General features: G+C 42.3%; 1 protein-coding gene across 4 annotated transcripts in view; it reads right to left on the bottom strand.

Annotated features, from left to right (window-relative positions):
- trerf1 (transcriptional regulating factor 1) overlaps positions 1 to 21,851 on the bottom strand; it is a 195,041-nt gene extending 173,190 nt beyond the window's left edge. For 2 of the 4 annotated variants that reach the window (XM_033025581.1, XM_033025582.1), the window contains exon 1: positions 21,465 to 21,851. The gene's annotated coding sequence lies outside the window, so the exon portion shown is untranslated. The remainder of the gene's footprint in view (positions 1 to 21,464) is intronic. The other 2 variants (XM_033025584.1, XM_033025583.1) reach the window with 2 other exon arrangements.
- Between the last annotated feature and the right edge of the window lie 429 nt (positions 21,852 to 22,280).

Below are 22,280 nucleotides of genomic sequence, written 5' to 3'. Positions count from 1 at the left end.
GTTATGTTAGCACTCCTCCAGTTCTAGCCTCTGAATGCAAATCCAAGACAATCTTTTTCCCAAGGTAGGAGAGTCTAAAACCAGGAGGCAAAGATTCAAGGTGAGAACGGAAAGATTTTAAATGGAGCAGAGAGGCAACTTGTTCACACAATGGGAGATGAGTACATGGAACAAGCTACCTGGGGTAGATGTGAGGGGTGGGGGGGGTTCAATTACAATGTTTGAAAGGCATTTAGACAGGTACATACATAAGTGAAGTGTGGAGGAATATGGAACAAATGCAGGCAAATAGGACACTCTCCATTAGACAACTTTGTTGGCATGTAACAGTTGGCTGTCCAGGTGCTGCATATCCCTATAGTTCCGATATGGTTGGCAAGGAGAGAACGCCAACTAAGTCTTCCTCAATAAAATGTTGATAGTATGATCACAAAACTCAATTTTGTCTGAAAGATAAACACCTCATAGGAACATCTTCAATCCTGGTGCAGTTGTTTGTGAGATTATTGCAAGGAAGAATGTCAAAAAATACAGCAGGAAATTGATCTGTTGGAAATTTGGGTCAGGAAGTGGCAGATGGAGTTTCATTTGGGACAAGTGTGAGGTGTTGCATTTTGGGAGGTCAAATTCCAGTGGAAACTATCCTGAAAATGCATCACCTTTAGCAGCATTGATGTACATAGGAATCTTGGGGTGCAAGATCACAGCTTGCTGAAAGTGGCAATACAAGTAGAATACTTGGTAAAGGCGGCACGGTAGAGTCACACAGCATGGCAATAGGCCCAACGGCTACTTTTGTTTTTGCTGTTTTCCCGATCAGGCTTGTCAAGTCCTATTTGCCTTTTTGGGCAATTTTGAATCTAATTGGCTAGCTGACTCTGGATCCCATGTGATATGATCTTCCAGGCGAGGCTAACATGCCAAGAATGGAAGGGACAAAATGCTCTAATATAGAGAGGGAGCCAGTAACCACTGGAAGGAACACCTCAACAACTTCTGAACTATGCCTCCGCCACTGATGAGAGTGATTTTAACTCCATCCACAGCAAATTGTCCTGTCTCGCCCCTATGTCACGTCTGACCAAATACCAGCTCAAAATCACAACTTCTGAATCAAACAGTGATCCATACTGAAGCTCAAAAAAACTTGATAGAGAGGAAACACCAAACAATCTGTTGGAGGAACTAATCAGACCTGGCAGCAACAGTGGAGAGAAACAGACGGTCAACGTTTTGACTGGATGAACAGCGGACATGTCCACGAGACAACTCTCAGAGAAATGTAGGGAGCAGCATCACTTGCAAATCATTACATTATGACTCCAAGAAGCCTTTGGTTTTCAATTGAGAGAGTGTTGTATCCTTCTCATTGTAGGGCTGCATGGAGGAGTCAGTCATCTTGCCATGATCACAATCCACTGTTGGGATCTCAGTGCAGGCTGCTGTCAGGCAATTCGATAAATCCTTCCAAGGACTAGCACCAGCTCGATGGAGTGAATGGGCCACTACAGGCTGTATCAGCAACAAGTTATATTTACAGAGCTCCTTCAATGCTGCAAAGGAACACGCAATGTTCTCCAACAGCATTTTTAAAGCAACAATCAATAGCTTGCTCCATAAAGAGATAAGAGAGGAGGGGACCAAATGCTTGGTCAAAGATGCAATGCGAGGAGGAGTGAGGTAAGAGAGTTACAGGGGTATTGGTGGAAGTTTATACTTTAGATACTTGACAACTTGAAGGCAAGTGACCAATGATAGAAGCAATTAATACAGGGCTGCCAACTCTCACTGGGGAAACACGTCGGTTGACGGCTGTGAGTGACATCGCATCTCTTCTCTTCTCTCTTGGTCGGATGTGCAGCCGCCGACAACATGAGGCAGCCGGAGATGGAACTAACCAGGTGAATCGGTTGTGAAACATGGAGGGGGGGGTCAGTCTCGGGGCAAGCAGAATGCCAACTTGATCAGTATGGACAAATTGGGCCAGTCATATACATCTTGTATAACTCTGACTATATGCAGATCTGAATGGTCTTAGAATTACCATTTAAGCAAAATTGCCCCCACTTTCCCTATTTTGATTCTTGAGATTAATATCCCTCCCCGGGCATCGCCAAGCCTCCGCTCACTCCCGATGCTGTCGCCACTTCACTGACACACACTCTCACACACACTGGCACACACAAGGTTTAAAGGGATATGGGCCAAATGTGGATAAATGGGACTAGTTTAGGGGCCTCATGATCTGCATGAACAAGTTGGGATGAAGGGCCTGTTTCCATGCTGTAAGACTATGACACATTGTAGAAAGGGTGCAATTGCTCTGGAGAGGATCCAGGGGCGATTTATGAAGATGTTGGTAGGGCTGTAATTTTCTCCTCTGTCATAAATAAAACTCCTATACCCTTGAGCTGCCAGTCTTGCCCTTCCCACAACCACCTTTCCATGATTGCAACAATAGCATAATCCCATCTGCTGATCCGCAATTTCAGCTCACCCATTTTACCTGTGAGGTGCCTCACATTAAACTTAATGCAATTAACTATATAACTGTAGAGATTCAAAGGCCGCTTTCTGTGCTATAACAATCGTATTAACACAAGTAATCAATTTCAACTAGAATAAGGATTCTCAAATCAAGTTATGCTCTCGAGGCACAAAGTGCTGGAGTAACTCAGTGGGCCAGGCACCATCTCTTTTTATGGGTCCCAACCCAAAAGGTCACCTAGCCACGTTCTCCTGAGATGCTGCCTGACTCACTGAGCTACTCCAGCAATTGAGTCTTTTTTTGTAAACCAGCATTTGCGGTATCTTGTGTCCATGCTCTAGGGATACTGAACGAACTGTAGGCAGATTATTTAGTACAGTACTTCAGGACAGCTGGTACATGGGATTTAATTTAGCTTGGACACTAGAATGACAATTCAGATGGATGCAAAAGATTATTTGCATTGTATGAAAGAAAGTTGGATGCCCTCACTAACCTCATACTCTCAACAACTATAAATTGTTCACTCCTTTTGTTTGCTGTTTGTGGAGCCATGCTGTGCTCATGTGGGGAACATTTGCTAAATGACCATGAGAGTAACCCACAAGTAACACATTGGCTGCAATTCACTTTTAGTAATTCAGAGCTATATAAATATGGACTGTTTATTTCTCATTCATGTCTATCACAGCAGAGAGAATACCACTGAAAACAAGTCATGGAGTTAGGATGTAAATCAAGAGACTGGGGAGGTTAAGAAATGAGGATCACAGACGAAAAAAAAACATTTTGGAAAAATAGATGGAGGAAAGAGATTTTTTTTAAACTGAACTGCATTATCAATTACTCAGTACCCACTTAGAATTCACCCAGCAGTTCATTTTAAGACCCTAGACAACACAAATGCACACACCCCTGGGTGCTCCAGTTTCCTCCCTCATCCCAAAGACATGTGTATTTGTAGGTTAATTGGCCTCTGTAAATTGTCCCTAGTGTGTAGGGAGTGGATGCGAAAGTGGGATAACATGGAACTAGTGTGAACGGGTGATTGATGGTAGGCATGCGCGTTTGTTTCCATGCTGTATCTCTAGAACCAAAATCTAAAACAATCATTTAGCTTGCTGTAAAATAGAGACATGGAAAGTACACAGTTAAATAGCATGGAAACAAGCCCTTCAGCCCAATTTGTCCAAGCTGAACAAGGTGTCTTTCTGAGTTAGCCACACTTGGTTGCGTTCGACACATATTCCTCTGTACCTTTGACATCCATGTTCCTGTCCAAATATGTAGGAAAGAACTGCAGATACTGGTTTAAATCAAAGGTAGACACAAAATGCTGGAACAGGCAGCATCTCTGGAGAACATAAAATGCTGGAGTAACTCAGCGGGACAGGCAGCATGACAGTCTGAAAAAGGGTCTCGACCCAAAACGACACCCATTCCTTCTCTACAGAGATGCTGCCTGTCCCGCTGAGTTACTCCAGCATTTTATGTCCTCCTGAGATGCTGCCTGTTACTCCAGCATTATGTGTCAACCTTCCTATCCAAATGTTTTCTAAATATTATAATTGCTCTTTCCTTCTAAAGCTTCCAATGGCATATACCCGCCACCCTGTGTGAAAAACAAAATGACCCTCAGGTCCCCTTTATATCTTTTCCCTATCATCCTAAACCTACATTCTCCAGTGTTAGACTTACCACAATGTAATCTCTACCTCAGTTCCATGGAAAACAATTTCAGCCTATCCAGTCTCTCCGACTAACTCAAGCATTTCGCTCCCAGCAACATCCTCAAGAGCCTTTGCTGCACCCTCTCTGGCTTCCTTCATACAACATGGTGACCAGAACACATAATGCTTCAAGTGTGGTCTCACCAACGGATTACATAGGTGTAACATGATGCCCCGACTCTCCTACGCAATGGACGACCAATTAAGCCAAACCGTGCCTTAAACCTTCACCGCCCATCTGTGTTGCCACTTTCAATGTATTTGTACCCCATGGTCTCGCTATCCTCCAACATTCCTCTGGATCCTATCATTCACTCTTCCTATCCTACCTAGGTATAACAAAGAAAAATATTTTCACTATAATCAAATATTTCAGATTTGTGATGTATGCCTTATTTTATATGTCTGCACATGAACGGCAACATTTAACAATTAAGAATGTGACAATGAGATGTGTCTGCCACTGGCACAGATCAGAGGTTGTGCGCTGTGTTAAGTAGGGGTAGTTACTTTCTCTACGTAGGGTTAGTGTGCAGTGTGTGTTGCCTCTACATGAAACAAAGCACAACCTGCCAAGATTTCTTCCTGCACTTTCCAAGTCTGTGACCTCTGCCACCTAAAGGTACAAGGGCAGCTATTCAATGGAATAGTTCAAGTCACACACATAATCACTTGAAGCTATAACCCAATTCTTTTTTCACTGCCAGATCAAATTTTTCCACTGAACATTATTAGAGTCAAGAGTGTTTTATTGTCATATTTCCCAAATAGAACAATGAAATTCTTACTTGCAGCAGCACAACAGAATATGTAAACATAGTACATTGTAAACAATATAATGAGAAAAAAGTTAAGTGTGTGTATATACACACGCAGACGTACACGTAAAAAACAAACAATACGTCTATGTAGGTCAGAGCTTATTTCTGATTGCAGTGCTTAATAGCCTAATGGCTGTTGGGAAAAAGCTGTTCCTGAACCTGGACGTTACAGTTTTCAGGCTACAGTACCTTCTTCCCGATCGCGGGGGTGAAATGAGTGTGTGGCCAGGATGGTGTGAGTCTCTGATGGTGCAGGCTGCCTTTATGAGGCAGCGACTCCAGTAAGTCCCTTCGATGGTGGGTAGGGCAGAACCGTGATGGACAGGGCAGTGTTCACAATTTTTTGGAGTCTTCTTCGCTCCTGGGCATTCAAGTTGCTTAACCATGCCGTGATGCAACCAGTCATTATGCTCTCTACTGTACACCTGTAGAGGTCTAAGAGAATCCTCTCTGACATACTGAATCTCCAAAATTTTCACAGGAAGTAGAGACGTTGATGTGCTTTCTTTATAATTGCATCAGTGTGCTGGGTCCAGGAAAGATCTTTAGAAATATGTACGCCCAGGAATTTGAAGCTTTGGCTCTCTCCACCATCGTTCCGTCGATATAGACAGGTTTATGGGTCCTCATCCTTCCTCTTTCAAAGTCCACAATCAGTTCCTTGGTCTTATAGATATGGTCAGTCGATCCATTTGGTCAGTCGATCGATCTCACGTCTATACTCTGACTCATCACCATCTGTAATTTGTTCAATAACGGTGGTCATTCGCAAACTTGAGGATGGAGTTCGCACTGTGTCTGGCAACAGTCACGAGTATAGAGTGAGTGGAGCAGAGGGCTGAGCACACAGCCTTGAGGTGCTCCCCAATGTATTAATTTCATTACGTTGACAATACCAGCTGTCTGAAGAAGGGTTAGGACCCATAATGTCACACCCAAATTCGCCAGAGATGCTGCCTGACCCACTGAGTTACTCCAGCACTTTGTGTCCTTTTTCGTAAACCAGCATCTGCAGTTCCTCGTTTCTACAATTCCAGATTAATTCAGATCTCCATCATTTTAAGAGAAATTAAGGAAGGACAAAATGCATACGTTTAGGATTAGTTTCAGAGACTTTTATGTGGTATAATCAATAGAGGTTGGTATTATCATAATGTGTGCTAGTCAACACCATCACTTATGAAGCCAAACAGGAATATAAAATCCTATTCATTTTCTCCAGAGACGCTGCTTGATCCGCTGAGTTACTTCAGTACTTTGTGTCTATCTTTGATATAAACCAGCATCTGCAGTTCCTTTTTATTACACGGAAATAAAATGCTGGCTATAATTATGACATTTTTTTCTTCCGCAGTTACCTAAGTAATAGCCAATGAATATTCCTCTAAGGTGTCCAGAACAAATCCGTCAAATTTCTCTGTTACTGCAAAAACATTTCAGAGATACCTTAAAGTTTTAAGTTTCTGGGCACTCACATTTCAGAGGACCTCACATGGTCCACCAACACCGCTGCGCTGGTCAAGAAGGCACAGCAACGACTGTTCTTCCTGAGGACATTAAAAAAGACTGGTCTGTCCCAACAGCTGCTGACAACGTTCTACCGCTGCACCACAGAGCATATTAACGTATGGCATCTCTGTGTGGTATCTCAGCTGCACGGAGGCGGAGAGGAGAGCTCTTCAGCGCGTCGTCCACAGAACGCAGAGGATTATTGGGACACAGCTACCAGCCTTGGAGGGCATCTACCACACACGGTGCCTCAGGAAGGCCGTCAGCATCCATAAAGACTCCTCACACCCTTGTAACGGACTGTTCAAACTACTTCCCTCCGGCAGACGTTACAAGGCCTTCTACGCCCGAACCTCCAGACTCAGAAACAGCTTTATTCCCATCCCCCCTGGACTGTCTCCCTCGGATGGTCACGCCACACAGCTTATTTATTTATTTTACTTTTCTTTTACATCGGTTGGAAGCTGCATACTAAATCTCGTTGCACTGATGTGCAATGACAATAAAAGATATTATTATTATTATTATTATTAAAGTGGACAAGAAATAGAAGCTGCAGCAGGCTGTTCAGCTCTCTTACTTTGCTACTCAATAAGATAGTGGCTGATCATTTATCTCAACACAATTTTTCTCCAATAACTGTATGTTACGTACTATCCAAAAGTATATTGAGCTGTATCTTCAATACACTTGTTGACCAAGCCTCCTCAGCCCTGTTCAGAAGGAAAATCCAAAAATTCACTCCTACTAGATTGAAGAAATCTCTTCCCATTTCAGTCCCGATGAATGACTCCTTTTGAGAGTCTCACTCCAACCAGGAAACCATCAACTGCTCTTTCAAGTTTCATGAAGCTTTTTAATGTGGCAATGAGATCTTCTCTCATTATTCTATCGACCCAGTCTGCTCAACCTTGCCTCCTTGTTCCACCCGAAATACCCACCCTATGATTCAATCTGGTAAGCCTTCATTGTATTCACTTCATCGCAAGCAGCATCTACACAGTGAACAGATGAATCAACATGGTACACAAAATTGCTGGGGAAACTCAGCGGGTGCAGCAGCATCTATGGAGCGAAGGAAATAGGCGACGTTTCGGGCCGAAACCCTCCTTCAGACTGAATCAACATATTTGGATGAGAATCCAGTGGAGAGTTGGTTGAATTCCATTAGACTTCAAAGCTCATGATTACTGTTGCAAACATATTTATTGAAAAGAGAACAATGACACAAATAGCACCGACTTCCTTTCCCAATTTCAGATCAAAATCACCTTGTCAAATCTTCCACAATCTTTGCAATGCCTTCTTCCTGCCCTCTTCTCAAGTTCAGGTATAAATTATGCACATTGTCAACCCTTTTAACCCCAAAGGTTTACATAGTTAAGAGACAGGCAAGACTCAATGCAAAACTATGGAAATAAATTATGTGGTCAATATTTTGCCTTCCTTTCGAGATCATAGATCTCATAGATGGGGAGGAATTTCTTTAGTCTTTAGAGGGTGAAGAATCTGGTGAATTCTTTGCCACAGAAGGCCGTGGAGGCCGTCTATTGATATTTTTAAGGCATAGGTAGATAGATTCTTGCGGGTGTCATGGGTTATGGGGAGAAGGCAGGAGAATGGATTTAGGAGGGAGAGATAGATCAGCCACGATTGAATGGCAGAGTATACTAGATGGACCAAATGGACTAATTCTGCTCCTATCACTTATTTCTAGTGCATGGAGGCCTGGCTCAATCACTCTATATTGAAAACAATATTACCTCATTTTATTATGATCACTGTGGATAATTTTTGCTCCTTTACTAATGGATCCAGATTTCTTTTATAATGAAGACTGTGCACAGTACTTCTTCCAATCAAAACACAACCCAATCAATTACCTAAAATCCTTTCACCAAAACTATTTAAAATTACTCAGAGGTAGATTAAACAAACAACTTTCAAATAAAAAACTAAATATTATTATTTATTCTTATTTGTTTTTCTGAAATTATGGCATGTTACAATTTAGAGTTTGAACAAAACTTAGAATTGGTATTATATTTTTAAAACAGAAAATGCAAACAAACTAACATTTTGAACCATAATTGAGCATTCAATTTAATGTGAAGGTTATCATGACTTTAGTTTAATTTTAAAAGGCAGTTTCATTACTATTGCGCTAACACTGGCTTTAAGTGCAGCAAGGACAAAAATAACATTCAACATGTGTTAAAACAGCTGAACTGTGGTGTGAACATGAATGCATTGGCCAAAATATAGAGTGTAGTACTAAGCTGCATAAAGAAAGCCCAGTTATATATACAGGATATGGGTGTGGGCCCCAAGTTGTCCATCAATCAATGGATCATACATGATTTGAACCTTTGCTTCATTTACCCATTTTCATCACTGTGGTTTACTAAATCATCCATTCCCATGTTGCAGATGTGCAAGTATTCTCAAATTATCAAATAAGGGAGGGAGGATGAGGACTGGGCAGCAAACATTTTCAGCTCCCGCAACCACCCATCACTCCCGGCTAGCAACGGGCCAGGACACTCCTGCGAGCAGGCCCGACTCGCCCGCTGTGGTCGGATCACTCGCCCCACGGCCTGCGGAGAGGCCGGTACGGTGCAAGTGGTCGAGGCGAGGTGGTTGGGTCGGAGCCCTGAGATCGGGTCCAGCCAAGGAAGAGGTCGGGTCGGGCCGATGACGAGTCAGGGCCCCGATATCGAGTTAGAGCCCCCCTGGATGAGATCAGGCCAGAGCCTCGAGGTCAGGCCAAGGACAGAGTCTCGAGGTTGAGCCAAAGTATATGGGCCTCGTCGCCGAGAACAAAAAGCAGCCCGGAGTGGGAAGGCTGCCAAGAGCTAAGGGGGACCCTGTGGGGTGACGAAGAAGGAATGAGTACTTTTTGTAACTTTGTCAGTGCCTTTGTAGCAACTCTTTTATGTACTTTTTATACAAAAACAAATAAGTTTACCACAAGTAACAATAAAGTATCATCATCATTATCACCACCCACCTCTCCCCAACTGCAAACTACATTTGAAGGTCTACTCCCAATATCCCCGAGAGCCTACTGGCAACTGGTTGCACTGTGTCACAGCGCCAGTACCCCCGGTTCAATCCTGGCTTTGGGCGCTGCCTATTTAATCTGTATCTTCACCTGGAGAGATGTGGATTTCTTCGAGGTACGCCAGTTTTATCTCGAATCTCAAAGATATGCAGCTTGGTAGGTTAACTATCCACTGAAAACCATATGGAGTATATTGAGTCAAGTGTTTTATTGCCATATTTCCCAAAATGAAACAATGAAATTCTTACTAAAATCAGAAGGATATTGATGGGAATGTGGGGAGAATGAAATGGGATTAGTTACCACTGAAAGTAGGTGTTTTATAGTCAGTGCAGACTCTGTTGGCCGAAAGGCCTGCTTCAGAACAGGGTGATGCTATGAATGTGACATAAGGGTATCTATCAGGGCTTTTGAAAGAACAACAGGTGGAATAAAACTGGTACTCATCTTAGAACAAGTTTGTCACAGGAAAACTACATTGGAAAAAAAAGTTAACTTTGGTCTCTATGAGCACAGGCATGGTTAAAAGCAACTTCAATCGTCACCTCAAAGTTCTGTACAGTACAAAGGTTGCTCTGAAGCGATTACTGCTATGTTTGCATAAGACTTAGGATCCAGCAAAATTAAACCATCTAAGAGCACCGAACTGAAAAAATGAAACTCCAGCTCCAGACTATCACTATTCCGTGTACAATGCAAAAGAATGCATTACTCAGATGTTTCCCTTGAATTTGCATGCACGCTTATTCAAGATCATTTAAAAAAAGATAAACTATGTGCAGGAAAAATGTAAGCATAATTTTTTTAAATCTAATTTCTTACTGTGACGAAAGCCTTCAATAGCATGAGTGAACACAAACCATACGTTGGCTTTGACATAAAAATATCTTAAGACTAATATTAATGATTGAGAAACAACAGGCAACACAAAATGCTGGAGTAACTCAGCAAGACAGGCCGCATCTCTGGAGAGAAGGAATGGGTTTTGGGGCGAGACCCTTCTTCAGACTGATGTCAGGGGAGTGGGCGGGACAGAGATAGAATGTAGTCAGAGACAGTAAGACTAGTGGGAGAACTTGGAAGGGGGAGGGCATGGAGAGAGAGGGAAAGCAAGGGCTACTTGGAGTTAGAGAAATCAATGTTCATAATGCTGGGGTCTAAGCTACCCAAGCGAAATATGAGGTGCTGTTCCTCCAATTTGCGCTGGGCTTCACTCTGACAATGGAGGAGGCCCAAGACAGAAAGGTCAGATTGGGAATGGTTTGTGGAGTTAAAGTGCTGAGCAACCGGGAGATCAGGTAGGTTAAGGCGGACTGAGCGGAGATGTTCAGTGAAACGATCGCCGAGCCTGTGCTTGGTCTCGCCGATATACAGGAGTTGACATCAGGAACAGCAGATACAGTAGATGAGCTTCTGGCCGGGATTTCTGTGGGCACAATTGCCTTACTCACATGCCGCTGCTCACGTGTGAACTGTAATAGTAAATGATTACAGGCTCTATAACTAACAAGGGGATTACAAGCAAACATTATCTTCTCACCAAATGGCTTTCACATGCAGTTACTGCCAGGTTCAGTGGGGAGCCATCAAGAGATGCCCAAGCCACCATTTTTCCTCCCCAAATACAAATGGCAACCAGAGCATTTTGACACCACTCAGTCAATCGGTTCAAATAGTTTCGACTTAATGTGGATGGCAACATAATAATTACATGTGCATCAGATTCTAGCAACGGATGAAGGAAAATGGCACAAGCTTTTGTTTAAGGCTATAACATGTTTAATTTCATATATCTTAAGGTAGGCACAAAATGCTGGAGTAACTCAGCGGGACAGGAAGCATCTCTGGAGAGAAGGAATGGGTAACGTTTCGGGTCAAGACCATTCTTCAGATATCTTAAACTGGCTTAATTCTTTGAGATACTTTTGAACCGAGAGAACACTGAAATAGTTCTTAGATTAGTACAAGTCGTTGAGAAAGCAATCTTCATTCATGACATGTGGTAAAAAGGACAACTGATCAATCTCACAGTGAGAGGAGACATCAGACGTGAGCAAAAAATAAAATGTTCAAGATACTCAGTGAGTCAGCCAGCACCTGGGGAGGGAAATGGACAGATGTTTTGGGTTGGGACCCTTCTTCAGACTGGGTCTAAAAATGGAAAGCCTGATTTAAGTAAATTGGGGTATAATATTTTTTGCCTGTCAGTGAACAACTGAAGGACATACATTTAAGTTGTTTTTTTCACAAAACACGATATATCTCAGTCTCCATTCACCTGCTGCAACACAAGCTTGGATGGGTCAGGCTCCATAAATAGCTTCCAGAAATGGAGAAGCACGGGGAACAGGATGAGGAATTCGACTCCGTTAATTCTTTCAGAGTCAAGACAGGTGCTTTGGGCTGCTTGGTTGTCTTCCAAGATGCAAGATTTAATTAGAATTAACAAGTTCTGAAACGTTCCATGATTGCATCGAGGTAAACAGACCATCTTACTCGTCACATCGTCCTCTTTGCACAGAACAATGAAATGCAACCATCCTATCAATGCTTGGTTTTAAACATGCTGTATATTGTATCACATTTAAAAATGAAATGTACGTGATAACGTGTAATTTCATAGAACCAGGTCAGGTGACAGTATGTAAGAAAACTTTGAACTAGTCACGTAAGAAAATCACACAGTGTTTATGAGTTGACTGAATTTATAACATGGTAAATACCAAGCAGCTCCTGGATGGACAGTTTTCATTGTTAAGAGTAGTTTATCTGTTGCATTTTGACAAAAAAGCTCTTATTACCTAATCCCAACCACAATATTAACTTAATTTAAAGCCAATGTGCCTGGCAACAATTTGAAACAATGTTCCACAGAAGTATCCTAACTAACTGTATTTTAAACTGTTGAAAGTGCATTGGTCTTCGATAAATACAAAATCTCCCAGAGAAAGGGCATATCATACAGTGCCCTCCATAATGTTTGGGACAAAGACACATCATTTATTTATTTGCCTCTGTACTCCACAATTTGAGAATTGTAATAGAAAAAAATCACATGCGGTAAAGTGCACATTGGCCAATTTTATTATAGGGGATTTTTATACATTTTGGTTTCACCATGTAGAAATGACAGCAGTGTTTATACATAAGTGCCCTCATTTCAGGGCACGATAATGTTTGGGACACATGGCTTCACAGGTGTTTGTAATTGCTCAGGTGTGTTTAATTGCCTCCTTCATGCAGGTATAAGAGAGCTCTCAGCATCTAGTCAAGGGGTCGGCAACCTACGGCCCACGGGCTGGATGCGGCCCATAACCCAATGGGTACTGCCGTCGCTGGAACACGTCATTGTTGAGGGTGGGGGAGTCCCAGCTGTGACGTGTTTCCCGCAGGTAGGTCTGTGGGCAGGAGGGTGCCTCGGGCAGGCTGTCCCGGCACAAGGAGCCTGTGCTGCAGTTGATGGCCTCATTGGAGTAGAGCGTGCTGTCCAGGCACTCGTTGTCCCCGTCAGACAGCTCGGCCTCCGCTTTGCCAATGCGACTGGCCTCTCCAAGGGGGTCCAGGCGGGTTGGGGGAGGGTTCTGGTGGACGGGGTCAGGGAAGGGAGGCATGGGGGGTTGGGCCTCTGCCTCGTAGCCCAAGTCAGCTGCCAGCCCAGCGAGCCCCACTCAGACCGGTCGCTCGTGTCCACCGAGCTGTCACTGGGTGGCTCGATGGTGTGCAGTGGCAGGTGGGCGGCGCTACGCCGGCAGAACAAGGTTTCCAACCCCTGACCTAATCTTTCCCCCAGTCTTTCCATCACATTTGGAAACTTTTATTGCTGTTTATCAACATGAGGACCAAAGATGTGCGAATGAAAGTCAAAGAAGCCATTATGAGACTGAGAAACAAGAATAAAACTTTTAAAGAGCTTGAAAGGCAAAGTGTAGACATGAGATAAACTATGATTTAAAGTAAAATAAGAATCAGTGGGCTGCAATGGAAAAAATGCTCCGTGCCTCCCTTATCTGTGTAGTTATTTCCTTACACAAGGAATGGAACATTGACTGAACTGCTGAGGCCCAGTGACCAAACACAAGATCCTGAACTATGCGCTGTGCAAACTGGCTTGGAGCATAGACAGCTGAGCCTATACACAACCAACAGCTGTTTTATGCCCATGAACTGTAAATTCACAATGCACAAACATTTACAGCCTTCAGTCCAACAGGCTACTTCATGCTGAAGTTACAGTAATTTTAAACATACAAAATAACAGAAACACTAATTTTGAAACAAACAGTTAAATTACTAAAGAAGGACCGCAACACTATAAAACATAATGCCGTAACTGCTTGTATCCAAGTGTCAGCATTAAGTAGTCTGAAATGCCAGTATCATACACTTCCTGCTCAGTACCAGCTTCATCTTCAACGTCACAATAAACTGAGACGGTATGAATATAACATTATCCATGAAAACCAGCCAACATAAAATTAAAGGGAGCTTTGTGCTGCAAGATTCCACTCATGAGAAACCGTACCCAAGCCTATTGCCATAAGGGTGAAAATAGTCTTTGCCATCAAATTCAATTGTCTTTGAGCACAAATCTCAGAAATAGATCAATGTGCATAATGTTTCAGTGACCTTTAGGATTGCTTCAACACAGATTTTCAATCAGACTTTCTCAGCCAAATAACAAAACCTTTGATCAAATACTCCATCAAATACCCATCTAGCAATTTATTAGCTTATGAAGCACACTACTGCAGCCACCATATAAAAAAAGCCATGCAGTTTACTAGGCTTCAAGTTTGGAAGTCTCTAAAAGAAACAATGGCCTGGAACTCTTAATAAATAGATGCAACAAAACATCATGCAGGAGTCATAGAAAATGCAAAGTTAAGATGGCGGCGCCTTGCGGCAGCTGCCTCAGCAGTCCGTCTGTCTTTTTGAAAATGTTTGTCCTGTTGAGTGTATAGTTTGGTTGTAGTTTATATATTGTTTTTTTGCTGTGTATATGTGGGGGGCGGGGGAACTTTTAAATCTCTTCCCTGTATGGGGGACCCGATCTTCCCTGTCGGGTCTCCGTTGTCGTTGGGTCCTAGCACCATGGAGCGGCCTCCAACCGGAACGACCTGGGGGCTCAAGCCTGCGGACACACCAACGTCGAGCTGGCCAGCTTCGGAGCATGGAGAGCTGTGGTGGCGCGCGGCTGCGACCCGACTTCGGAGATTCGGAGGCTCCAGCCGAAGGCCCGGTGTATGGTGACATCGGGAGCTCGCGGGTCCCCAGTGGCGGAGCTCCCGCAACGGCAACTTCTCCCGCCAAAATCGCAGGGTTCAAAACGACCCGGAGCGGGACCTTACATCGCCCGGCGCGGCTTTAACGGCCGCGGGACTTGCCATCGCCCGCCGGAGGCTTTAACATCGGAAGAATGGAAAACAGGGGAGAAACAATGACTTTGCCTTCCATCACAGTGAGGAGGAGATTCGCCGTGATGGATGTTTATGTAAATTGTGTTAATTGTGTATCTTGGTTTTTTTGTTTCTTGTTTTATGACTGCAGAAACCAGATTTTGTTTGAACTTCATTTGAGGTTCAAATGTCAATAAACGGTATTGTATTGTATTGTTAAAGACAGCAAATTCACCTGCAGGGCGCATGGATCGCAGAGCGAAAACAAAGCAGTGATGAATGATCGCTTGCATGTTACCAGTGCCAATGAATATATACAGATAGGGGAGGATATATTAGACAGCACAATTTTTGACAAGTTAGAGATGAAAAAGGTGAAGCCAGTAAAGACACTGCTCAAACAATCAAATCAGAGATTGTGAAGGGATGGATAAAGATCTCAAGATTTGAGGAAGGGAGGAGCAGGAAATTGGACTTGAAGCTAATTTTGGGTTGAACATGATTTATAACGCTACAAACTGACTCGTTTTCCCTTAGAACGTAGATTGGAAAGTGCTTGAAATCAGGGCAACGCAGTTCACGGCAGATGTTTTGAGTCATCTCAATAATGAGTTAGAGGAACTAAGATGGATCTTTCAGAATAATTACATGTTTACCTTGTATTTGGAATAAATGCAGGCCAGCAAGGAATTTAAAATGTCTCCATTAATTCTGCAACACAAGTACGATGTAATTCTTAACTGCAACAAAGCTTCCAGGCTAAGACCACAGGACTAACGAATCTGCTAAGTTGAGTATGCGGTGCACCTTTAACCACCATTTGGATTTTGAATATACATGAACAATAATAGATGTCATTTCTAAGCATGCAAAGACTTAAGCAACCTCATACTCATATAAAGTGTAAGCTTGGCTATTAACGTGCAGCATTCATCGCCATGTTTGTAGAGTGTCATTACAATCTTAAAAAAATGAATGAAACGCCAAAACAAATAATATTACTGTTCTTTGTGCAATAATTTAGACTTTATTAGACCATAAGACATACAGTGCCCTCCATAATGTTTGGGACAAAGATCCATTTATTTATTTACCTCTGTACTCCACAATTTGAGATTTGTAATAGAAAAAAATCACGTGGTTCAAATGCACATTGTCAGATTTTAATAAAGGCCATTTTTATACATTTTAGTTTCATCCTGTAGAAATTACAGCAGTGTTTATACATAGTCCCCCCCCCCCCCCCCCATTTCAGGGCTCCATAATGTTTGGGGCACAGCAATGTCATGTAAATGAGAGTAGTCATGTTTCGTATTCCTTCAGTTTTCTCTTCAGCATATAAAAGACATGCTCAATTGGGTTCAGATTGGATGATTGACGTGGCCACTCAAGAATTTACCATTTTTTAGTTTTGAAAAACTCCTTTGTTGCTTTAGCAGTATGTTTGGGATCATTGTCTTGCTGTAGAATGAATTGCTGGCTAATGAGTTTTGAGGCATTTGTTTGAACTTGAGCAGATACGATGTGTCTATACACGTCAGAATTCATTATGCTACTACCATCAGCAGTTGTATCATCAATGAAGATGAGTGAGCCAGTACCTTCAGCAACCATACATGCCCAGGCCATATCACCACCACCGTGTTTCACAGATGAGGTGGTATGCTTTGGATCTTGGGCAGTTCCTTCTCTCCTCCATACTTTGCTCTTGGCATTACTCTGATATAAGTTAATCTTCATTTCATCTGTCCACAAGATCTTTTTCCAGAACTGTGGTTGCTCTTTTAAGTACTTCTTGACAAATTGTAACCTGGCCATCCTATTTTTGTGGCTAACCAGTGGTTTGCATCTTGCAGTGTAGCCTCTGTATTTCTGTTCATGAAGTCTTCTGTGGACAGTGTTCATTGACAAATCCACACCTGACTCTTGAAGAGTGTTTCTGATCTGTTGGACAGGTGTTTGGGGAGTTTTCTTTATTATAGAGAGAATTCTTCTGTCATCAGCTGTGGAGGTCTTCCGTGGCCTGCCAGTCCCTTTGTGTTTAGTAAGCTCACCAGTGCTCTCTTTCTTCTTAATAATGTTCCAAACAATTGATTTTGGTAAGTCTAAGGTTTGGCTGATGTCTCTAACAGTTGTATTCTTGTTTTTCAGTCTCATAATGGCTTATTTGACTTTCATTGGCACAAATTTGTCCTCATGTTGATAAACACCAATACAATGTTTCAAAGGTGATGGAAAGACTGAAGGAAAGACTAGGTGCTGAGAGCCCTCTTATACCTGCATTAAGGAGGCATTTAAACACACCTGAGCAATTACAAATGTCTGTGAAGCCACGTGTCCCAAACATTATGGTGCCCTAAAATGGGGGGACTATGTATAAACACAGCTGCCATTTCTACATGGTGAAACCAAAGTGTATAAAAATTGCCTTTAATAAAATCTGACAATGTGCACTTTAACCACATGTGGTTTTTTTTTCTATTACAACTCACAAATTGTGGAGTACAGAGGCAAATGAATAAATGATGGGTCTTTGTCCCAAACATTATGGAGGGCACAGCAGGAGCAGAATTGGGACTTTCAGCCCATCAAGTCTGCTCTGCCATTTGATCATGGCTTGTATATTTCTCCCGTAACCTTCGACACCCTTACCAATCATTTATTGCTGTAAGTGATTTCATTAAAGATGAAAAGACACAATACTGCCATCTGAGCAGATACAAAAGCAGCAAATGGAAAGAGCAAGTTATGTCATGTAACCATCAGGGGCAATCGATGAACCATTTTCTTGTTTTCTGCTGTATTAATTGACTAACATTTATGCCAACCTTATGACAAGATAGTTAAACTCCAAATTTTGAAAAAAACCTGCAATAAACCTATAGCTTTGTCAACAACCCTTATCAATGATGTTTCTGAAACTAATAAAAATGGCTGTATACTTAAATGGTTAAGTTACTGTAAACCATCAATTCCAAGTTATAAATTTAATCAACATTAAATATTATCCCAATCCAATGAAACATAGGAAGATATTTGTGTAATTACATCTCAACAGAACATCAAATAGGAAGATAATTTTTCCCCCCAATCCTGATCATTATATTTCAACAAAAGCTGGGAAAAGTTATTGCCAAAGAACTGGATTCAACTCATTGCCCCTTGTTATTGATTCATGATGGAAGAACCAAAAAATACAAATGGCAAACATTCAAATTACACACCAAATACATCATGAAGTAATTAATGATCTGCAAAATACTTTGAAATATCCAAAGCATGATATGAACAATATAAATGTAGATTATTTCTTGGCACTTCATGTGCTATGTAATAGTGATGAAAAGAAGCAGAGCTCCTGGAGAGCACAGGAATTCCCATGTGCCCAAAAACCTGGTCTGATTCCTTGTTTCCTCAGTTAGTGAGCCAAATTATGTCAACACAAGATACAACGGGTTGTGCAAAATTCAGAAAGATATTCATAGTCGTTTCTCAAACAAAACAAAATGCATGTGTTTGTTTTAAGTCAGTATTTATCACTTAATTAAAGAAAAGATGTGCACCCATGCCCCTGCCTCACAGCTCCAGTGACCTGGGTTCAATCTTGGTCTTGTGTGCTGTCTGGGCAGTTTGAACATTCTCTCCATGAACATCTGGATTTCTTCAAGATGCTCCAATTTTGCACCATGTCAAAACAACTTTCCAGTTGATGGAATGGCAGAAACAAATTATCCTAAAATGCAGGTTCATAGAAAACTGAAAACAATTGGGGGGGGGGGGGGGGGGTTAAGAATGGCAGGCGTTTATGTTTCAGGGGTGCAGGAAAACAAGGAGAGCAAGAATGGCATTGAGGAGACTGCTCACGTTAGCTGGTATGGGCCTGATGTGCAAAAAGGCCTCTTTCTGTGCTGTTGTACGTACATGTAGTCCCACAAGTCAAAAGGTTGTTAAAAACACTACATTTTATAATTGTGGATAGCAATCCAGGGTGCCATTAAGACTATAAACAAAACCTCTCAAATCCATAATCACTGCATTGAATGTCAAGGACAATAAATATGTGCAAATATTATCCCCTCCAAAACCACACACACCATCAGGATGTGTAAATTCCAGACTGACAAGTTACTCATATATAATTTGATTGTAATTATGTTATCCATGTATTGTTTGATTGTAATCATGTTATCCATGTATGCTTTGATTCTAATTATGTAATGCGTGATTTGTCTGAATGTAACCATGTTACCCATGTCTGGTTTGATTGTAATCAAGGATGTATGTAATGATACACTAATATCAATACCTTCAAACACTGTCATTGCATTTAAATCTTACAATTCAGAATTGAAGATTATGGGAATGTATTCATCATTGAATCTCAACAAAAGAAAAATCACATGGACAATTAGGCTTTAAAATGCTCTCCAACGCCTCTAGCAAAACTAGTTTACCCATCTTCCATAAGTCTAGCCCTGTGATTAATGCAACCAAGAGGTAAATCACATCAGCCCAAACTAATTATTAGAATGTAATGCCCACAACAATACAAGGTGGTAGTACATAGAAACACAGAAAATAGGTGCAGGAGTAGGCCATTCGGCCCTTCGAGCCTGCACCGCCATTCAATATGATCATGGCTGATCATCCAACTCAGTATCCTGTACCTGCCTTCTCTCCATAACCGCTGATCCCTTTAGCCACAAGGGCCATATCTAACTCCCTCTTAAATATAGCCAATGAACTGGCCTCAACTACCTTCTGTGGCAGAGAATTCCAGAGATTCACCACTCTCTGTGTGAAATATGGTTTATAGTTGTGTGGACATCTGGTTTGGATTGCAGCTGGAATTCTACTGTCAGTTGTCAGCTCCAAATCTTGATAATGTATTGGTCTTGCAGAGAAAGTGAGTGTTAACATTTGAGATGGTACGACATAAACCAAATCCTTAAATATATAGATTGCGATCCAATTAAGAGTTTAGGATGATCTTATAGTGAAAAAAAAAGTCATGGGCTCGCGAGAAACTTTCTTATTGTAATTTTCTACACAACCTGATCTGAAAGTAAGTGTATTAAGGAAAATATCCATATGGATATTCCATGAGGAATGCATGATGACATGGCAAGTAGAGCTGTTGCCCAGTATCGCCAGAGACCCAGATTCAATCGTGACTTCGGGTACTGTCCTAGCCGAATTGCACGATCTTCCTGAGACTGTGTGGGCTTCCTTTAAAGACAAGTGAGTTAATATATTAATTAGCCACTGTTAATTAACAAGTAAAAATGGGATTCAGATAGGATTAATATAAATGGGTGATTGATGATCTGTTTGGATTTAGGCAGTGGGCCTATTCCCACACTGTATCTCTCTACACTATCATCAATTGTTTCTCAGCGAGCGAGGATATCTGCAACATTACAGACTTTTGCAAAATATTTGACAATATTCCAATTTGAATTGTTCGTGGTTGCCTTGACATCTGCACAATTTAATTCAGTCCTGCAAAAATGTAATCAACAGTACATTTGTCAAAGCCTAATCAAAAATCTGAAATCTCATGAGACGATTATATATATTTCAAATCCGAAGTTTCTTTTTGTCTACTCTTTGCAGTGCACACGGGTTTCTCCTCAAAGGTTCCACATAAGGAAAGAACGCTTCAACCATAAGTGCACAAGTTTTTGTCAGACATACACGACATCGATGCGATTAAATAAATGCAGAAAAGCCAACTCGATTTACGTTTGATTCACTCCAGCAGTGACATGTTCACCTGACTGTCATTGCCCTTAGAGTGTGCACACCTTACTCAAGAGCTAATGAGCCTTCGTTCTATTTCCCTGCGAAGAATTTGTCCCAACCCAAAAAACAATCCAAGACCGACGACTTCTGCTTTCAACTTCAATGAGAACTGTACACCCAGTAACTCCCCGCCCCTTCCTTGCAGTGTTGCAACAAGCTCAGTAAAGGCAGGTTATTGCGGGGAGAGGGGGGTGGGAAAAGGAGAAAAGGCAATCAACTTCCTCCAACTATCCTTGAAAATGACTTCTTCAGTGCCAACATGCGAGCGTCAGTTAACTTTCTAACCTTTGCAAGCATGCACCAAGCGCTCGCACACAATTAAAAAAAATGTGCGCAAAGGAGCAGCAGCACCGGTGCCTGTGGTTGCAACCGCTCCTTGGCCAAGCCCCCCCCCCCGCCCGCCCGCCGCCGCTCCGCAGCGCGGCGCTCAGCCCCGCTCAGCCTGGTGCCAATGTCAAGAGAGGTTTGACAGGCTTGCACCCCAGCCAGGTAAGTGCACCATCTAATCGCCCAGTGCAGCTGTAAACCACAAAGTGCACGCCAGGCCTCTCCCCGCTGCTGCATACCGACGCCGTGTAGGGAGAAAAAAAAATCCAACCCCAGAAAAAGTCATCTTTTTACCATCATCCAAAAATAGCCCAGAATTCTCACCTGCCTCTTGCAATCGCATGCAATCCCTTTGCCCCGCTTCTGGATGCAGCGAAAAGGCGACAAGAGCCAAACTGGGAGCTGATTGTTTATTTCTTCGTGGTGCAAATGAGTTAATTTGTTGCAAAAAGTTTCCCCTTCGGTGACTCCCCTGTCTCAGCCGCGACACTTTAGCCTTTTACAGTACGGCGCGTTGCATCCTGTAAACAGATAACATTGCGCGGCCATGTTCAGGAGAATGTAGTGCCCCGTCGCAAAGTTTGCCTGGCGGTTGCCTGGTTCACGACTGGTGTTCGCTATTACGTTTTAAAGTTTCTGCCAACTGAGCAGAAAAGCTCCTGGGGGACTTGACTCGCTGATAGTGAACATCGCGAAAACAGAGGAAAAAACCCTCCGCCGGGATGTGGGGGTCAGGACTTCGCTTGCAAAGCAGGAAGTAAAGTGGCCAGGCTTGCCTCGTCTCAACACATTGCAATATCTCAGTGCTGCCCAGAGACACTCATCCCTCCGGTCCTGGACACAAAACCCACTCATCATTAACTAATCTAGTTAAATCTGCATGTGAACCGTTTTATATGAAGGAATTATTTTATGGTGTGCATGCATCTCCAGCAAAGTCTGCATTTATTGTCAACCCCTAATTGTCCTTTTGAAACATTTCAGTCATTTCATAGTCACCCTCCCTCTAGATTTACTTCCCAATTATGTAAAGTGTCATTCACTGTTTCTGAGACCTATGCATTAGCATGCGATCTCACACTCTCACACATTCCTACACATACCTTCGGAAGCATGAGATGCCAGACCTTAAGGAAACAT

Source organism: Amblyraja radiata, chromosome 8 (genome assembly GCF_010909765.2).
Source record: "Amblyraja radiata isolate CabotCenter1 chromosome 8, sAmbRad1.1.pri, whole genome shotgun sequence".
NCBI lineage: Eukaryota > Metazoa > Chordata > Chondrichthyes > Rajiformes > Rajidae > Amblyraja > Amblyraja radiata.
This window is presented reverse-complemented; position numbering and strand designations above follow the sequence as displayed.